Genomic DNA, 21,436 nt, shown 5'->3' with positions numbered 1-21,436 from the left:
TTTTCATGAGGGCACTTGATACCCTAATCTATCTGAACATAGCTTGAAGTGTGTAGCAAAATATGGATGTAAAGAATGCAATAATGCTGTGTAAATACAGAAATGACTCATTTGAACAATCAGTGCCTGTTGAAGATACAATCACTGAGCATTAGTGATTCATTAGCAATTCTCGACCCATTGATTCCAAGGTGGCAATATCGAATTAGTGCAATGTTCTTGTTATCTAAATACATATTTAGATAACAAGAAGGTGGTTGTTGGGAAGGGTCATGCAAGTGTTCCTGCTAGATGGGAGGCATGACTGCTAAGTAAAATGTGGAGCAAAGAAAGTGAGAGATTAGTGCAAATGACACATTGTGCAGATGGTGAAAGGGATGAGTCACACTCGGATGTGCTAATAGCTGTTATTGATGAAGGAACTCTTTCTCAAACAGTTGTTAGTATGGTTTAAGTTTATCATTTGGGGGCTTGTGTGTTTATCCCCAGGCGTTAACAACATAGTCTGTTCAAGAGCTGACACATAGCCATTTGCTCACAGCTGCTTGCACACATGGCTGCATGGATATCTTCTCCAGCAAGATGATCTATGCCAGAATCAGGAGCTGGCTGTACTGTTTTCCCTTGGCTAAGGGGATACATGCCAATTTTTAAAATAACCTTGAAAAGGCAGGAAGAGGGCAGAGAATAGAGAGCTTTAGTATTTGAACCAGCACATCTTTAGCTTTACAAACCATAATAAATTGTACACTGGAAGTATCTAGTTACATATAGCAGGAGGAAAATCTGCCCATCAGTGGAATTATTTGTGTCAAATAGAGGGGATGTTCTTCTTGCCTTTCACTTCTTTTACTGCCACTTTTTGAAGAGGCTGCATTGATTGTGCGTCTTTCAGGATGATATTAACGAACATTTGCATGATAGGGACAACTCCAAACAAGGGAACTGGGTCCATATGTCATACAAATTCAAATACGCTTTGCTGGACCAAGTGTTTGTTTGGAGTGGAGACAATGCCATAGCTCTCCGAGTGATAGTTCACTGGCACCAACTATTTTCTAGGAATCTGATCTTTTTCCAAATCCCTGCTTTTGGATTTGCAGAGCTTCTGTTGAAGTTCTGTCCTCTCTCTGAATGGAAGAAACCTTCACACAGATGACTTTGCCTCTGGTCAGCTATTGCAAAAGGTGCCTCAGATGGTTATAGGAACTCAGGAAAAGGCACAACTGCCCCATAACAATGAAGATCTGCTCTCAAGTGGAAAGAGGTTTGACCATGACCCATAGCAACTGTGTCTGGCCACAAATCCTGCTACAACAGCAGCCTTAGAATGCTGAAGTCATGTAAGAGTTATCAATATGAAATACATATTTAGGTGCTCTTTCGTTCATTAGCAGCACAACCTATAAAAGCACACCATGAAGTGTACATACACAGTTTGTGGTAACTGGGAGTGGGGCTGCAACAGAACCTTAACCCCAATGGGCTACAGCTGTGTGGGTCAGGTGAGCAGCATTGAAGGTAATGAGACACAGAGTGCCCAGGTGCATTGACCAGTCACCAAAGGGCACACAGGTGCAATGCATGTAACATAAGGGTACAAAAGGCTGGCCTAAAGAACAAGAAAGAGCAGCTGCTTGCAGCCTGAAGTGATGTGATGGTGCTCTGTATGGGCAGATACCTGAAGCCTTCTGGTGAGGTAGGTCTTACTTTGTTTGGCCAAATGCTTAAAGCTTTCTCATATTGTATGGTGATACTCTGTCTATTGTGCCATCTCAACTGTGACATATGCTGCCACATGAAGATCTAGAGCTTTTGATGTCTTCTGGGTGCAAATGTCTTGCCTTGTCTTCATAAGACAAGACAAACTCTATCTTAGTACCCCTTTCGTGAAACTCTGCTTTTTCTGACTCTGGGGGAGTAAATTTCTATCTGAAATGAAAATTAAATTTGGCTACTGGGTTTTCTACCAGGGAAATGCTGCAGGAAGAAGTATACTTGGCTTTCTAAATGGTTCTTGATCACAGCCCTTCCTCTTAACAGTATAAAACTGCTTTGTGTTCTCTGGAAATTAATGAGAAAGCCTTATCAAATCTCTTGGATATTTGAAAAAAGTTTTGGTGGGGAGAGCTAGTGGTTGAACTAGATAGGTGATATTCTTTACTAGACGAGAGGCTTAGTCACTTAATTTGCCCTCCTACTAACTAGAAAATCTGCTAAGACAGTTTTATATTTTAAGCTAGTCAGGTAAAGGTATCACCTCCCTGTATAAAACCTACATAATGGTATCACTTAAAATACTGTTGTTGTATTGCTAGTCTTCTCCTCCAGTTCACAGGTTTTAACAAAATATATCCAAGTGTTAAAAGTCGATGGATCCTGCTATTGACTTTCTGTCATTGATGGAAATTTGTTCATTTTTTCCCTTTTTTCTGCCTTCAGTCATGGGTCAGAATAATCAAATTTTACTTCTTGCAATTGAAATAAAAAATATTCATTACTGCATGATGAGGAACTTCACTAGATGCCTCCAAAAAATAGGAGTTGTTCCGTTGTTCTTTCCTGCTAAATGTTTTATTGATATAATTAAAGATTTACAATAGAGGATGCTTTTTCTTTATGCTGTAATCTTTCTTTCTTTATGCTGCTCCAGGATACTGTAATCCTGGAGGGTGTCTTTGGGATTCTGCTTTCTAGGAGCCATTCAACTGATTTATTAAGAAAGTGAGCAAGGCCTAGCTTGCCCATATTACTATTGGAGCCTTTTGAAATTAGGTGAAGAAAGCATGTTATCCAGCTCTCTGGAAGAGTTGCTGCTCTTAATAAGGCTGCATGTTTTTACTGTGTATCTAGTCTCTTAGAAGTTCAAAATCTAGGCCTCGCCCTTTGCTGCGCAGTCCAAATCCCTTTGGATTGTTAATACTAAATAATGTGATAATAGAATTTAGAAAGGGTAGGAATCTTTGATCGTACCTTTCCATTGAAAAAAAGCTATTTAAGTCCTTTTCTCGTTTAGTACAGCAGGTAGTGTTGTGCTTCCTCCTTGTTTCTTTCAAGGAGTTGCCCTCAACACTGTCTCCCTGAGTTGTTCTTCAAGACATATTTGCTTGTTCTGTCAGGTCTTTTGCTTTCTTCTCCTACTCTCCTGGTTCCTGTGGTGTTTCTCCTAACTCATCTCTCTCTCTCCTGCACCTATGTATGTGCAGCCCTCTACCAAAGGCAACGGAATCCTTAACACCTTTACTAGAGTGCCTGAGCAACCGCAGAAATGCCTTTGTTCTGGACAGTGATGTATGTTCACGTTTGGAGTGCAGACTGCTAAAATCCTTCAGAGACCGTATTAAATAATTCCTAGCTTTTCTACTAGTTTCAATATATACTATATTGATTATGGTAGATTCTTACCTTTGTTATCAAACTTCAAGTCAGCTAAACTTCCATACTTGGAGATAGGCTTCAGGGTGCCGATGTGGCTGGTAGCGTGTCATTAACTGCAAAGATTGTCTACCCAGAGTCACATGCAGAAGGAGACTGGAGCTCTCTCTTTGGGACAATCTTGTTGTTTCACTCCTCTATGAACTTCAGGTTTTCCTATTCCTTCACCCCTCAAATTTAATAGAAATGAAAGTAAGATTCTTTCTGCAGTCTGGTTCTCCAGATTGCTTTCTGTGCCTTTTTGTAACAATACAGTGTCAGCTTCTGCTCTGGAGGACAGGAGCATAGCAGATCTTAAGAGATGGTATGATTTTTGGTTGAGATGCCAGTGGAAAGCTGTACTAACTCTCTAGTCTTTTTGCCGATACTTTGCAGGTCAGAAGAGTGCCAACCTAAAAGACTGCCTCTGGAAGGAGCTTCTCTTTAAGGGACTCTTCTGGGAAGCTGTGAGTTCTCAGCTCATTGAAGAGTCACAGACTGGGTTATGCCTCCCACAAACTCTGAAGCTGTATGGTGGTCAGAGCCAGTCCTCTACAGATGATATCACTGAGAGAGATTCAGGAAGGGGTGATCTATTAATATTGCAGTGAAGCAAGGGAAAGATCTCCCAACAGGTAGTGAATTGTTTTCTGGAACAATTGAATAAATCTATAGTGACCTTGTAGTGTTGAGGGACTAATATGTAGCCATTAGAGGTAGTGATCTTATTTCTGTGGAGAACCGTGTAGTTGGTGGTGTTCTAACAGCTGCTTTCCATTTACAGGTTGTTACACTTCTGTATCTTGTTCAGAACTGAAGATCACTTAAGGATATTGGCAGGTTCTTTTATCTACAAAATGCCCTTTCCTTGGCTTTATCTTTGCCTCTTTTAAGCATCAACTGTTGTGGCAACAGGAAGGTGGGAGACGAATAAGCAGCTGGCAGTCTTCCTAATGGGCAGAAACGTAGGCTGGAATCCGTCCTGAATTCGGCAGCACAGTGGTAGAACTGCACTAACATCATTGCTAACAGTGGCATAGAGTGCATTTTGTGCTCACAGGGTAGCTGGATTTAATGAGGTGAGATACTGCTCATGCTCAACCTTCTACTAAAGCTGAACAATGTGATGCATGCAAATGCAGAAAACATAGTTTAAGGTTTTAAAATGGCTTTCTTTATTTATTTACTTTTTCAGAACAAAATTATAAAATATGGTTTGGGCTGCAAAACTCAGTCTGACCTAGTTGCATACTTGTTGATTCTGGATTTTTTTAAGAAGGAAAGAAGAGGGACATTGGGGTTGCCTCTCTTAATCTGAATTTAATGCAATGCCCTTCTTTTAGCCTTGCTGTTTTTCCACAAATGAGAGGAAGTGGGTGTGTGTGGTGGTGGGGAAGTAGGTTTGACAACTATGGAATTAATACTGGTGTTCCAGGGTTTGATTTCCAATATACTTGTATTTTATCCCCTCTGCTGCTGGTGTCTTTTGTTGGACCCTTACTCTGCAGACTGTTTTTCTGACATATTTCTATTATGTTTGAATTCATTCTTTTTTGTCTGCTGAGAGTTTCCTTGGCTCAGACTGTTCCCAGTTAGAGGATAAAAAAACGTAATTTTGCAGTTGATTTGCCAATAAAATGACAATGCTTAGTAACTTTCCTTTATTTGACCACACATCTAAATTATGCAGATTTACCAGGTTTAATGTGACAGATTCATTCTTGATGTGATTGCAAGGCTGAATGTCCATAGTTGTCTGTGAATGGAGGTGAATATATATTTTTGATCTCAGTCTTGCTCTCTTGAACTTTGATTGAAGTGTCAATCCAAACTCCATTGCTTGCTATCATCTGCTTATTAACTTGAAATGAATCTAGAGTTTAAATGCTCTCCGTGCTTCAGGGCTGTTCAAATTTGAATTTCAAGGAGGAGGAGGATCTGGAGGTAGACAGGAGGAAAAGCCAGTGGGGTTCCCTAGTTACTAGAAGTGTTTTAATTAGGTGGAGTAGAGCTACACAAATTTGATAATCTGTGTTCCTCTTCAGACTACTGCTGTCTGTTTGGAGATACCTGTGCTGGTAGTGGTTCCCTCTCACAGGAACACCGTTGTGAGAGCCACTTTTTCCTGTAATTTTTAATGGAAGTTAAGCCAGGAGTGATAGTACTTGAAGGCTGTCACTTCTGGCTGACAACTACTTCACCTCCATTTTCGTGCACTCAGCTTTGTTTCTCAGCATCCCCTGCAAAAGTACATCTTAAATATGTGAACTCCTGCATGTCTGTATTTTATATGAACTATCTACAAAATCCATTTGTTTGAGAGCTGTTCAAAAGTCAACATTTAGACATGTAAGGTATGAGAATGTGTCTCCAGTGGCAGACTTGGGATTTAATCCTAAAATACTTTCCAGGCTGCAGCTATAAACACAACTGCTGTAAGCAGCAGTGGGTATGGCCAGCTCAGCATGTGTCAAGCTGTATGGTGGCAATTGTTAATAGAACAGCTCTTCTAGAGTCACTACGACTTTTATTGCGGGGGCATCCCAGGATACTGCAGCTGCTGCCTCTTAGACTGAGATGGTAAAAGCCTTACTTTGACCCCTGCTAGCTTCTACTCCCAGCCATCTAGAAGCAGAGCAGAAGGAACTGGAGCTATTACAGCACTCCAGAGTTGGAAGGGTGGAGGAATCAGGGCCTGAGCTGCCTGTGGCAGTGAAAAAGTACTGAATTTTCTGTGGTGCTTGGGGCAAGGTGTGCCCCAGCTTTTCAGGAATGAAAAGGAGTTACAGTCTTTACAAACTCCCCTGGAAAGTGTGGTGGTGCTGCTCACATAGAGTCCATGAGTCAAAGCCTGCTGGGAAGCATGTTTGCAGAGTGGGCATCAGTAGAGGCAGTGACAGGGATCTCCTCTATGGAGCAGCATGTGCACAGTGATGCAGTCCTGGCTGTGTGACACAGGGGCTGCTGCCCAGGGCCTGTTCTGTCCTGTCCCCCTGGAATCATGGCTGCATCCAGACTCTGCTGCTGTCTATAAACAGCATGGTGAGTTCAGATAGAATAAGTGGGCATCAATCAGTGGGCGTATATTGAAAACTGTCACGAGACCCAGCAGCAGGGAGAGTAGGGGTATTCTTTCTTTTTGTTGTGGGAGAAATCACTGGCAATTCCATTTTAAAAGCATTATAGGAGCATTTAGGCTTTAGTGAACAGAGGCTTGGCACCACAAAATCTAATCACCGTGAGAAGCCCTCAGCAATTTGCAGAATTGGGCTGCACCTCATTATGCAGATTTGACTAGCACATGAATTTTCCTTCTTTCCCTACACCTTGCCTTGCTCTCCAGGTGTGTTTAGGACCCTTTCTCTTTCCCCCATGCCATGATTCCGGAACCTGTAAAATTGCTCTTGTTTCCTAGCACTGATATCTGTTCTACTCCCTATGTTCTTTGGGTCTGATTTTGCTTCTGAGCTCAGTGGGGCTTCTGTCCATAGTTTCAATATATTGGGAGAAGGATGTTGCTTATAAAAAGCAAAGCAACCAACATGAATTCCGAGCAGGAAATCCCTTTCAAAGTGTAAAGCATTTTATGGTAAAATGCTTTCAAAAAACAAAGAAAAATCCTAAAAAAAGGAATTCTTTAACTAGACAAAGCAAAATTCATTTGGCACATTGAATAACATGTTAATAAACATCTTTAAGGTAGATTATGGTTTTGATCTGATTTATTTTCCAGTCCTGTGGAGACAGCTTATGAATTATATATTTTCGCACGTATGAATTGTAAGTCTGCTCACGACTGAAGGCAAATGTCAAAGGCACCATGTGTTAGAAAAAGGCATTTTGTTTGGCAGGTATTGCTTACTCAGGAAGCAGGCTTCTGTTTTATACATATTCTGCTTTGCTCAGTTGAGTGTATCCATTCTTTGAGCACCCATCCTGTGGCTGTCGCATGTGGCTGAATGCCTCCTCCTCATTTAGGTAAACAGCATTTTCTTTGATAGTGGAGAAGGAAGAAGGTATGATCAGTAAATCCTTTCTCTTTGGCACTCTTCTAGTAAGCAGTAAGCAGAACATGTCTGTCACCCCTGCAATTTGGAGGTGTAGCATAAGCTGGGTTAGAACTGAGTTGCTGTAAGGAAAAATGTTTGTGGCCATGTCCTCCCCTCTTTCTGACTTTGTCTTCCTGCCTGAGTGGAAAGCAGGTTTCTCCCACCAGTGCTCAGAGCTCTGGCCTGGACTTTTTCCAGCAAACAGAAGACTTCCAACATTCAGGCTGAGCAAAGGGCATCTGATGCTAAGGTTATTTCTCCTGGTCTTCCAGGGCTTCTCTGAGAGAGGCAAAAGCTTTCCTAGAAGACCTGGCTCTGAAATGGTTCCCTGTAGAGTTTTCATCTGGTTTCTTTTAGCTTCTCACTTCTGTCAGTGCAGAGAGAAATGTAACAACCTTGGTGCTGACTTTTGAGAGCAGAGTGAAGCAGTCTGCAGACTTTGCTCACAAATGGGTGCTGTGCTTCCCAGGCAGTGTCTGAGTGATTGTGAGCCGAACAAAAGGGAAATGGGAAGGTGATTGAAAACAGCATCATGCTTGCAGCACTGATAGTGGAGCACCTTCCAGGAAATATGTTGTATCCACCAGAAACCCAAACCAGAATGTTTCTTGCTGAGCTTATGCATGTTCTCCCTTCACCTGAGAAATTAGTTTAACTCAGTGAAATTGGGAGACTCGAGGTACAAGGACCATCATAACTTTAAGACCTGTGTATTGTTAGTGTTTTACTGACTCTGCAGGAAAGAACAAAGTATGGTTTGGGCCAGCATGATCCAAGGATGAGGTTGGTATGAATGAGAGCAAAGATATTCATTTCCTTATGGATTGACCTGAGCAGGTCAGACATCGGATAGGGTATGACCCTTGCTGAGTAATTCTGAAGATAAAAATACCAAAGAATTTTGACTCTGTAACAGTTCCAGTAGAACACACGTCAAGGAAAAGTAGAGCCACAAGATGCGGCAAGCACCCGTACCAATATTGTCCCTAACAGTCCTGAGTGGTTGCAGATGCGCTTCTGCATATAGGAAACAAGCCTCTGATAGCTGCAACTTGATTCTGCAGCTCTGTGCTGACTCCTGCAAAATCCTCATCTCTTGCCTACCTGCTCTACTTGCAACCACTGACTGCCATTTTTGTGCTCCTGTGCTCCTAAACCAATCTCGGTAAAATTGGGGACTCTGCTTGATGGTGGTTTTGAAATATTTCTACTTCCTGCTTTTAATGTCCTATCTCCTTTCCAGAGTGTTTGTAAGCCCTTCTTTCTTACAAGAGAAGGTTCGCAAGATTCCTTTTCTTGTAAGAAAGAAAGGCTTACAAATACTCTGGATAGGAGATAGGATCAAATGCAATTGAAACATACCAGAAAATCAGGAGTTTTAGTGGTTTCAAAAAATGGTCAGGGAGAAAAGGATCTGCATTACAAAGGACAAAAAAAGATGCCAAAACTAATGTCACAGATGTTGCAAAAGCAGGGGAAAAACTCGGGGAAGAAGACACAACAGGGAGGGGGAGATATGGGGGACGTGTCATGGATACTCAAAAAACAAAAAAGAAAAAGAAATACGTTCAAAGTCAAAGCCCTTGAAAGGCAGGCCACATGCCATCAGGTGCAGGCACATGCAGCAAAGCTTGCTAAAATTGATCCACGCTGAAGGCCAAAAGAGAAAAGAAGGACTTACAAACACGCTGCAATGCAGATACCATCAAAGGAATTGCAATTGGAGGAGAAAAAAATCAAACGGGGACATTTGGGACATTTAGTGACTATAGGAAAATGGACCGAGATTATATCAGGAGCAGTGGAAAGGACCAAAAGATGCCAAAACTCAGCTCACAGATGTTGCAAAAGCAGGGGAAAAAGCCAAGGAGGAAGACACAACTTGGAGAGGCACAAATGAAGGACATGGCATGGATTCTGTAGTACAAAAAAAAAAGAGAGAAAAAAATCTCTCCCAAAGTCAAAGCCATCGAAAGGCATGGCATGCCATCAAGTGCAAGGACATGCACCAAAGATTCCTCTATTGGTCCCCATTGAAATCGCAAGATTCCTTTTCCCTTCCCGAAAGGAAATTTCATTTCCTTTCGGGAAGGGAAAAGGAATCTTGCGAACCGCAAAAGAAAGGCTTACAAACACTCTGGAAAGGAGACAGGATCAAATGAAATACTATTGAAAAATCCCAGAAAATGGGGAGTTTTTGTGTCTTCAAAAAATGGTCTGTGAGGAAATGAGCTGCATTGCAAAGGACCAAAGGATGCCGAAACTAAGCTCACAGAGGTTGCAAAAGCAGGGGAAAAAGCCAAGGAGGAAGACACAACTTGGAGGGGAAGATATGAGGGACGTGGCATCGATACGTTAAAAAAAAAAAAAAAAATTATTTTTCAAAGTCAGATCCATCAAAGGGGAGGCCGTATGCCATCAGGTGCAGGCACAAGCAGCAAAGCTTGCTAAAATTGATCCCCGCTGAGGACCAATACAGAAAAGAAGGACTTACAAACATGCTGGAATGCAGATACCATCAAAGGAATAGGAATTAAAGGAGAAAAAAAAAATTTGGGAAATTTTAAGATTACAAGAAAATGGCCAAGAAGAAATGAGTTGCATTGCAAAGGACCAAAAGATGCCAAAACTAAGCTCACAGATGTTGCAAAAGCAGGGGAAAAAGTCGAGGAGGAAGACACAACTGGGAGGGAGGGGAAGATATGAGGGATGTGGCATGGACACTCAAAAATACAAAAAAGAAAAAGAAACACATTCAAAGTCAAAGCCCTCGAAAGGCAGGCCACATGCCATCAGGTGCAGGCACAAGCAGCAAAGCTTGCTAAAATTGATCCCCGCTGAAGGCCAAAACAGAAAAGAAGGACATACGAACACGCTGGAATGCAGATGCCATCAAAGGAATTGCAATTGGAGGAGAAAAAAAATCAAACGGGGAAATTTGGGACATTTAGTGACTATAAGAAAATGGACCGGGATTATATCAGGAGCAGTGGAAAGGACCAAAAGATGCCAAAACTCAGCTCACAGATGTTGCAAAAGCAGGGGAAAAAGCCAAGGAGGAAGACACAACTTGGAGAGGCACAAATGAAGGACATGGCATGGATTCTGTAGTACAAAAAAAAAGAGAGAAAAAAATCTCTCCCAAAGTCAAAGCCATTGAAAGGCATGGCATGCCATCAAGTGCAAGGACATGCACCAAAGATTCCTCTATTGGTCCCCATTAAAAATTGATTTCCTTTCGGCAAGGGAAAAGAAATCTTGCGATTCGATTGGCATCGAAGTCATGCCTTTTTATGGCTTTGACTTTGGGAGAAATTTTTTTTCTCTCTTTTTTTTGTTATTTCTGTATCCATGCCAGGTCCGTTATATCTTCCCCTCCAAGTTGTGTCTTCCTCTATGACTTTTTCCCCTGCTTTTGCCACATCTCTGAGCTTACTTTTGGCATCTTTTGGTCCTTTGCAATGCCACTCATTTCCTCACAGACCATTTTTTGAGGACACTAAAACTCCCGATATTTTGGTGTTTTGAATTGCATGTTGTTTGATCCCATCTTCTTTCCAGAGCGTTTGTGAGCCTTTCTTTTGCGGTTTGCAAGATTCCTTTTCCCTTCCTGAAAAGAAAATTTCTTTTCCTTTCGCGAAGAGAAAAGGAATCTTGCAATTTCAATGGGGACCAATAGAGTAATCTTTGGTGCATGTCCCTGCCCTTGATGGCATGTCATGTGCTTTGATGCTTTTGTCTGAGGGAAAGTTTTTTTTTTTTTTTTTAATATCCATGCCTTTTCACTCATATCTCCCCCTCCAGGATTTGTCTTCCTCTTTGTCTTTTTTCCCCTGCTTTTGCAACATCTGTGAGCTTAGGTTTGGCATGTATGTTTCTTGTGCAGTGCAGGTGATTTCCTCACAGCCTATTCCTTAAGACACTAAAACTCCTGATTTTCCTTTTTTTTCAATTGCATGTCATTTTATCCTATCTCCTTTCCAGTGTGTTTGTAAGCCTTTCTTTTCGGATTCACAAGTTTCCTTACTTCTTTTCGAAAGAAAATTCATTTGCTTTCGCGAAGGGAAAAGGATTCTTGCAATTTCAGTGGGGACCAATAGAGGAATCTTTGGTGAATTTCCCTGTCCTTGATGGCATGCCATGCCTTACGATGGCTTTGACTTTGAAAAAGAAGTTTTTTTTTTTTAAGTATCTGTGCCATGTTCCTCATATCTTCCCCTCCTAGTTGTGTCTTCCTCCTTGACTTTTGCCCCTGCTTTTGCAATATCTGTGAGCTTAGTTTTGGCATCTTTTGGTCCTTTGCAATGCAGCTTATTTCCTCACAGCTTATTTTTTGAAGACACTAAAACTCCCGATTTTCTCGTGTTTTCAATTGCATTTCATTTCCTACCTGCTTCTCTGTGGATGCTGCCTCCCTCGTAGATTCTGGAGCGGTGATTAGGCAAAGCAGGGCTCTTTACAGGAGCTTTTCATATTACATTCTGTTGATTCTTCAATTCCTGTAGAAATTATTGGTTCCCTCTTGCACTGTAATCCCAGGAAGGCAGGCTCATGTTTTACCAGTGATGAGTGCTGGAGTAAAGCACAAGGGAGATTGGGATGTCGCCCTGATGAAAATGCTGCTGGAATGGAAAGTAAGGGTTCTTCTCTGCTGTTACACACCCTATGGATATCTGAAAGACCTCACATGTGAGAGTTTCCTTTCTGCTAGCAGTGGGTTTCATAGATGGATAGTTCAGGTGTTCTGAGTTCATACAGGATTATCTTGGCAGTAACACAGATGATCTGCTGCAAAAGATATTGTTTGTTGTCCCTCAGCTGCTGGGGTCAGGATGCATTTCTGGTCTGGATAATTTTGAGTGGTATGGAGAGGAGACACCACTAAGGAAATTTTAAGAAATTTTATTCAAACCAACAGTTTTTAGAATCCAGCATCTGAATTTCTCTTCTCATACCAGGTACAAGGGATATGATTAACACAGATTTCAGAAGCAATGCACTTCAATATAATGGAAAACACTGACCTGTATCTGAGTCCATTTGGGATCTTGGTAGCATTTGAAATGTGGCCAAGATTCCATCAGCATAGCAAGATTTCAAGAGCCCCTCTGGAGTATGCCCAGAATATAAAACACAGCCAACACCCCTGCATTTTAGCATGATGTCTCTCTGAGTGGGTGATGTGGATGTGTGTGACTTGGTAGCTAAAGGGGAGTTGCACTGCTTGAATTTCTAAGGATTAATTCATTGAGGCCTTAATGCTTGGTGAGGTTAGGATGCTTTTAAGCTGGGAAAGGAGAAAGGTTGATCTCCTGCTGAAATTCCATTTTGCAAGGAGTTCCTTTTTTATATTGACAAGAGTTGTTCTTCATCCAAAAGGCTAGTTGTTTGGGATCGTTTGCTTGTTCTCCTTTTCCAGGAGACATTCTTTTCCCATGCAGTCCCAGTAGGATTTACTAAAATAAGCAAATTTCCTCCTCCATTTTCCAGGGAGATGCTCAGGGCAGTGAGCAAAGGAATTCTAGCAAAGTGTTATACAAAGAATAATAGTGCACTGAACTCCAGTCAAAAGTTTGTTATATGTATGTGATTCTATATGTAGATGTGGATATACACTTATTTGCGTATGTATTTCATGAAAGCCAAGCACCTTTGTGGAAAAATGTCCTTGCCAATATTTTTAGTTTCATTAGACTTTCCTTTTCTACTCTAATAATCCATGTTCCTTTGGAGATAATCAAAATCTGTACCTGTAACTTTACCCTTTGGTTAGTTTCAGTCTCTAAGTTGTATTAAACCCTTTCATTGTCTGACTGCCCTCTCCATCATTCTCTGCTGATGTTTTCAGCCTATAATCTCTGAATCCTTGTGTACTGAAATTGGTAGAGTCTCTGCCATCTCAGAGGGGCCTCCAGAGCATTTCAGATGTTAATTTAAGGGCAGAATGGGGGAGGCCTGATGAATCTTAATCACATGTTTCTCCTTCATTACCCTCTACCCACTCATTTCAGCATATCTTCACACTGTGTCTTTTAAAATAGTTTTCATTTTCTTTTGTTGAGGCCATACCCTTGGCTTAGTCACTCCATAGTTCTTGCTATGTCAGAAGCATGCCCTTGTGTTATAGCAGAGCTTAGCATAGCTTAGTTCTGCTGCTTTGGCACTGGGAGAACTCTCTTCTTTTCCACTCAGATAATAAAGTTTCCCTTTGGTATAAATAGATTCATTGCAGTCTTTGTTGGTTCCCATTTAAAATTGTGTCCCAGGCATGAGCAGCCTGGTGCGTCTGCCAGGCAGGGTGCTCTGATGGTAGTGCCAATACGGTGTAGTTCTCATTTGCTCCGCAGGCACATCTAAACCAAAAAGGGTTTGTGCTGGGCTGCTGCTTCCTGCCAGCCATTTTCATCTACCTTATTTAATGGTGAGCAGAAAATGTGTAGGACTCACCATTTGGGTCTGTTTCACAAAGAACAGAGGTGCTGCTGCTGCAGTGCTGTGACTGAGCTTTGTAGCTGTTGAAGAGTACCAGAAGCAGTTGCTATTTCCATGGCTACTTTGACAAATTTTGTCTCTAGATCAACAAGGACTGGCAATTTAAACTCAATTGATTTACAACCCAGTTGATTTATTTTCCCACCAATTTTTTATCACTTCTTAAAAGAAAAAGAAATTCTGCCAGCAGCCCAGTTAGTTCCTTACCCTTCATCAAATAATAGATAGTAAGGACTAAGCAATGTTCATAGTGCAAATCAAAACAGACTGGGAACAGATAAGAAGCTAAGCCTGGCGTGGATGGGTTCAAGAAGGGTCAGTTTTCAGCTGCTGCCTCTGACTTTTTCCCCTCTCCTCCTCCTTTTCCCATCAGATTCTCTGTACATCATCTCCCTCTTCTGGCTGCTTCAGGGTTACAGAAGCAGAGGGGCTGCCCTCTGGCCTTGCAAAGGATGTGTTGAAATCATTGCATCAGCATGAGCTCTTTGGCCAGTATTTCCTCTTGGACTCAAAGATGTCTTCTGTGGTAAGAGGAAACTGGGAGGAAATTAGATTAGACTAGAAAACAGAAGTTATTTTCTTATCCTGTTTGTGACAAAGTACAGTGCTGCTGGTTTAGGGATAGGGGTGATATGTAGAGGCTAATTCTTCTTGCACGCTTCGTAATCCTTCTGCCACTCCCCGCCTCTGGTGGGTGACATTAGGAGATAAAAAGGAAGAGAGCTGCTGGTCTGGGAATTCACAGCCCCTCTGACAAAAGAAAGGGAGGGCTGAGGAGGAGGGTAGTATCCTTCTGCTCCAGTAAGACATATGAAGGATAATGAGTGCAGTATGGGTATAACTGGTGTCTTTGGAACTTTAGCATAAGGACGACCATTTTATCTCTTTAAGTGCAGTGATGCTAAATATTTTTACTATTTTTTATATTTACTATTTATTATATTTTAAAATTTTTACTAAATATTCAGGTGTCACTGCAACAACAGTGCATATGAAATCAAGGTAGCAGGTGTGATGTGCTTTGAGGATCACAGCATTATCCTGTTGGAGCAAATGAAAAAGCAGATGGCAAAATTGAAATTCCCAGGTTCTTTAGACAAGATCTACTGGACACTGAAAGATACAATCCTCATGTGATTTTAAGGCATGTTATAACATTCGATTTAACACAAAGCAAAATATTAGTCATAAAACAGGAGAGAAAAATTACACTATAGAAGTAGGTGAAGAATCTGAGAAGCTGGAAGATGTTTTTTTCCTATCTCAAGCTATTATTGGCCTTAAGTGCTGTGACTTGTACTTGCCTCTGTTAGAATACTGCTAAGACTGTTTTGGGCTTTTCAGTAAGGAGCAATTTTCGAAGTAATAATCATGTAGGAGCTTCTATTCTGGAAACATCTGTCCTTTAAGATCTTCACCCTAATTCAGAGCTGCAGATTCTTCCTTGCTGCTATTTTATACATGAGAATTATTGTTGCTATAGAAGGTGAATGTGTTTACTGCTGTGCTAAGATGCCAGTAAGGGCAAGGCAGACACTTCTTGTTTTTTCAAGATGCAGAAAGGTAAATGACATATCTTTGTGGAATAAAATAACCAGAGTCAGGGAATGGAATCAACAGGCAATAGGTTCTAGGAAGGGGCTTGAACAAGGCTGAAGTGTTTGGTCTGGGGAAGTCTGAAAATGCAGAGAACTGAAGATGCATGTGTGTGTGTGTATGGAGCAGGTGAGACAGAGAGAAGGTGGGGGAAGTGATGCTGACAGCAAAGCACAGGGAGGACCAAGCCTGCTATGGGGTTTTTGCTTTGTTGGTGGAAATAGACTCTTGTGTATATTTTTTTCGAGCCAGCAGGATGATACGTGCATAACACCTTTACTGATAAAATAATTTTTTCTTAATAGGAGCATAGATAGTCCTCTGATACTGGCATACTGCATAGGCAACATAGGAAGAAAAATGCTCCATTATTTTATTTTTAACTTTATTTATTTTTTTATTAGTGTACTTTTTAACCAGAAAGAAGCAAATATCCCTCTTTGTTAGGTTATGGCTGTAGGTGGGACTGTGTGTTCTTTAGTGTTCATGATCCTTATATGAGGAACTCACAGAACAGGCAAACTCTGATATACATCTGAAGCAATGTTCACTGAAGCAGAATTTTTATATCCTTATTCCATTACATCAAGCAAAGTTATGAGACTGAGCAGTGGGTTCTCTCCCACTGGCTGTTCATTCCAGCGCTGACCTTAAGAAATTATGTGCTTAGGCCCGTTGCCTTTGGTTTCTTCCGTGACTGAGGATTGAAGAAATCTTTGTTAGCTATGGAGCTTGTTGAGAAGATCACCAAACTCAATTAATTCCAAGAATAATAAGCTAGTCCATTAGTCTGCAGTGCCACCTAGCCTCTTCATCCCCTAGGGAGCAGGTAGTATGGCAGGAATATTTAAGAAGACAAAAACTACTTGGAAAATGTTCATGTCATGATCTTTCCCCCATGTCATTTAAAGATAACTTCTCATGAGAAGATTTATTCAGCAGTCTGAAAATTGTTGCCCTGATATTAGCCAGTGCAGAAAAAACAGGGAGAATTAGAGATTATTTTTCTTCAAAATGTTAGTTCCTTGTTCAATGCAAGTATTACTCATAATTTGTAAGAAAGCAGAAAGCTGGTGCATGACTATTAAATTTTTGAACAGTCTGATTCATCTCAAAATGATTCACAGACTATTGATAGTAGTCCTGTCAGGAGTTGCCATCTCTGTGGTGAAGCTGGAGTGGTTAGTGACATACCACTAAGTGCTTTGTGGCATTTCATAGCATTCATAAGTTAGAAATATGCAAGATAATGAAGGCAGTACATGTAGTTTTGCTGCAATGGTGATATTATCATCTCTGCCATCTGCTGAAATAATGTAGATTTGGCATCTGTCCTTGGGTGGGTCACAGGGCACATTGCTGGGAGCAAAATGGCCCTGGGAAAGGGGAACCAAGACTCTGATGCCTACCCTGTCCACACATGCCTTCAGAAGCCAGGACTGCTTCTTTCCCATTCCTCCTTCCCTAATTCTTTACTGGGTGAAAGGAGGTTGGTGTGCTTGGGTTTGGAGAGTGGCTACTGCAGCATAGCCATTTGGCTTTGTTTCATAGAAAGCCATGGTCCTGGAACTACGAGAGATGGAGACATCAGCAAGGATGCAGGGTAGGAACAGCATCCACTAATCTGATAGGATTAATTAGATTAGTGAGGGGTAAAAAACACATCCTTGCATCTATGAACTCCACCAACTTTGCAAGAGGCCTTTGTGCTTCTCCCAGCCTCTCTGCCCTAGCTCCAGCTGAACCTTCTTCATCACTGTTGCAAGACAGAATTGTCTGTCCTCACCTTTTTGGTGGCTGGGTTCACATTTTTTTGCTGTTCAGATGATTATCTGGTTTGTGTTACAGGATTGCTGATAAATGTAAGATGGGGAAGATCTATTAAAATAATCTGTTTCTGACCAATACATACCTATGACATCTGTGATAGCTTCTGTCTTCCTAAATAACAAATGTATTTAATCTGAAGCTTTGGATTTCAACTGTAGAAGCAATACAGCATTTTGCTTTGGCACAGTTAAACAGAATCACCCTTAATTTAGACTTGTGAGAGATTAACAGATAGGTCCTTTGTGAAAATCTGCAAATGGTGACTGAGCATGGGGCCACTCTCATGATGCCAACAAGAACAGGCAGAAAATGGAAAACATGCACTGCCACAGGCTGCCTTTGTGCAGTGGGCTCATTTGTCATTGCCAAGTAAGATCATGGACTAAGCTCAATGAGTGTAGGTGGGGTGGGATGGGATGGGACACCATTACTGGTTGTCTTTGGCATGGATTTCAGCTTACATTATAACAGTACTCAAAAACACTGGTACCTAGAATGTGTACCACAGAAGGCTTATATGATAATCTGAGGGTGGGAGTAATGAGAGGAAAAATATCTGAGTTTGATCTCCAGATCCTGCTAGATTTTTCTTCTTTATCAGCAGCCTTTCCTTCACTGTTTAATGATGCTCTTGTATATGAGTTTTGTTTGAGAAGGCACTGCATTGGGTTTTGGCTTGACTGAGTCATTTGAGAAGTGCACACATGTCTAATGGTTAGGCACAGCCTTCTTGCTCACGTGGATTTCATGAAAGAGTCTGTTAGAGCGCTCTGGGCACATGGTACAGAATTTATGGGTGATGGGTTAAACAAAACCCATCACTAAGCCTTGTTAAGCTATAAAAAGCTATCCAGATTCAGAGACCAAATGAATCAACTTAAAAGTCTAACATTAAAGCCATATCTTCTTGCTTTTGTGAGAGAATGAACTGCCCAGTCTCTGTATCTAACCAAACAAGAGATGAGGTACTCCTGGGGAGTTAGAGAGCTACCATTTTTGCTTAGGCATAGATTGAAAGCTCACTCTTTAAAAATAACAAGGGTTTTTAAGTTAAAACTGGTAAAAAATCAACCAGCTAAAGCCGGTCATAGTGGTATGGTGGTAATAGTAATATTGAAACTATAAAAAGGCACTTGTGGGTGCACCTGCTGTTGGCTGTGGTGTTTTATTCTATAAGCTAAAAGGTTTCTTGTAGTGTTGGAGTGCTATAAAAACTCCAGAGAACTGGCTAATCATCCAATGTGAGAGACAAGCAAAATAAGGAAAGGGAATAACATTGCAGTATTTTGAAAAAACCCATCAACCAACCACAGTGATTTTTAAGGGAATTCATACAATCAAAGAAGACAGTGGAGCACCTGTAATTACTAACCACTATTAACAAGCTGTAAAGAGTAGGTCTTGCAAGTTGCATTTTACCCTACTTTGAACACACATTTTAGAAAAGTAATAGGAAAGTTAAAAATCAAGACCAATTTTGAAACACCTTTCAATACTTTTTATTTCTTTATTTCCTTTATAAATTTCAAGTTCTATGAAAGGACTGCAAAGAGAGGTTTAGATACAGAAAAAGGAATACCTAAATTCTGTGACTAATACTGTGATGAGTATATGCATCTCTTTAATTAATATCCTGTACTACTAGCTTTGATCACTTTTCTGCAGAATATGAAAGCTTGATTGAGAAAGAGACCCTGGACACTAATCCATAGGCAGCTTGAGAGTGCTGGAAAAATGTCATTTAGTAGCTGGGGAATATGTCTGGGAACAAATGCTGGAGCTTCTGTCTCCTTTTCTGTTGGTTGTCTTCACCCAGTGTTAAATGCACAAAACACTTTGGGAATGGCGCCCAGGCCTCTTGAATCCTTTGTTGTGTGGTGGGCAAGAAGCAAGGTGTTGAGAATGTAAGACTAGACTTCCAGTTCCCTCTAATCTAACTAACAGGTGATTTTACCAAAGGCATTCAGTGGCCCTAACAGGGTGTTTTTGAAGGAGCATTTTTTTTCAAGATGCTGTGTTCAATGCAGTAGGATGCATCAGAGCAAATCAGGCAGATTGAGTGATCTGGGGGATTTCATGCCACCGTGCTTATTCCTGGGCCTCTGTCAGACTCAGAGGAGTGGAGAAGCACAGTGTCTCAGCTGGGGTAGCTCTGGGCAGGCTCAGCAGCAGAACAAACATTGCCCTGGTCCAAAAGGGAGGCAGCTTAGACACATTCAGGGTTAAGCAGACTGTGGGTTTTTGGATTGCATCTTATGACATACATTCCTGTCTTCTTTACAAGTGTGGTATTGCACCTCCCTTTAGCTCTCTTTGGTCCTCACTATATAGCAGATTGTTGTTTGGCTGAAGTCTGATCACTTTGCTTCTGCATATCTCTATGATGTGGGGCTAATGATGTATCTTTTCTCTTGCCATTTGCCTGTCACATCTCTTTAATTACCACTTTTCATTAAGTAGGTGTATTCTTCTCCTCTGTATTCATCCAGTGTCCAGTGCATGGATCCCTGCCCCCTGCCACAGCTTCCAAACGTTATTATAACACAATGCAAATAAATAATGTGAAGATGTTGCTGTGGAAAAACCCTGTGAAACTAAGCCTGCTTTGCTTCCCAGAAATACAGCACAAATTACTGTGTACTGTCCCTTTAACTGCATCTGTTCGCTGCTTCTGACCTGTGATAGTTTGCACTGTGAATTTTTAATAGCAATAATAAAAACAACTACTTCCCTAATCCTTAGCGTAGGGATGTTTGGAATTTTCATCCTGGTGTCCAGGTTGGAAGTCTCTGTGTACATTGTTTGGTTCTCACTTGACCGTGTTGCTTTATGTAAGCAGAAGAGACAGTCCTGTTCTCCCCTGGGGCCTCTCCATGGCCCAGGAGCACCATTTGAGCCCAGCCTGGGGCCATGCCCCTGTGACATAGATGGGATCCTGGTCTCCAGCTCTGCTCTGCTGGGCCTGATCCATGGGTGGATGTCCTGGCTTGACCTTAGACCTGACTTACTCTTATAAACTTGCCTGATGATCTGGACTTGTGGCTCAACGTGGTGGTCATCTGCAGGCCTGCCCTGCACACCTTGCTCATGGCCTGTAGGACAGAGACCTGCAGAGGGGAGAAACCCTGCCCTGTCAGTCATGTTAGGAGCTGTCAGCCTTCATTGCTCCCTGACAAGGAGCTTTATATCAAAAAGTTGTGAATGAGAAGGGAAATGAAATGTAAAATCAGGATTGACTCAATGAAGAATTAAATGCAAGTATTAACTTTGTTTCCCCCTTCCACTAACACACACCTAACTTTGAGCTACAAATCCCCACAGTCTTGGATGAAACCTTTTAAGGTATTGAAGTAATCCAGTTTGAGTGTTATTCTTTCCCTTTGTGGTGCAATAAGAAGTTAAATATTTCACATGCTACCTTACACAAGGGAAAAGCACATTGCTGGCATCCTGTGCTGATGTTTTCTCCCCATTTTTTCCCATAGCCCATACTCAGGTCTGACTAGAATCTGTCAGATCCTTGGTATCTGCAAGTGCCTCAGTTAGAAGTGAGATTAAACTCCTTAATCAAAATACCTCTTCTGATACACCCAGAATAAGGTTACAAAGCTCCAGCACCCGTCCAGGTGATGATTTATTCCTGTAGATGGAAGGCAGGAATTACAACTCCCTTTTCATTCTTGCATACCTTCCACCATTCTCAAGGATCTCAAAAAATACTGTCTCTAGTTTTTCAACGGCCATTTTATATTTTCTTTAAGGAGGATAGTCTTGCTAATGTACTCAGAACAGGATAATAATGGCAATTTGACATGCGTAGAAGCACTTTACACAATTCAAAATTACAAGTTGTCAAAAAATATAATGGACAGCTGGGGTGGTGTACCTGATGTCAAGAGAAGACCATTAAGTGTCTTGAGGTTTAAACTGGGCAGCCCTGCTGTGAAACATACTTGAAAGCCCCATTGTCTGCTGAGTTGCTTCTGAGCCTTTGAAAGTGCATGAGGGTAGATTAAGGAAAAATGTTAATTTTAGCTAGAATTTCTGAATAGCAA

Source organism: Zonotrichia albicollis, chromosome 6 (genome assembly GCF_047830755.1).
Source record: "Zonotrichia albicollis isolate bZonAlb1 chromosome 6, bZonAlb1.hap1, whole genome shotgun sequence".
Classification (NCBI taxonomy): domain Eukaryota; kingdom Metazoa; phylum Chordata; class Aves; order Passeriformes; family Passerellidae; genus Zonotrichia; species Zonotrichia albicollis.
Note: the sequence above shows the minus strand (reverse complement) of the source record.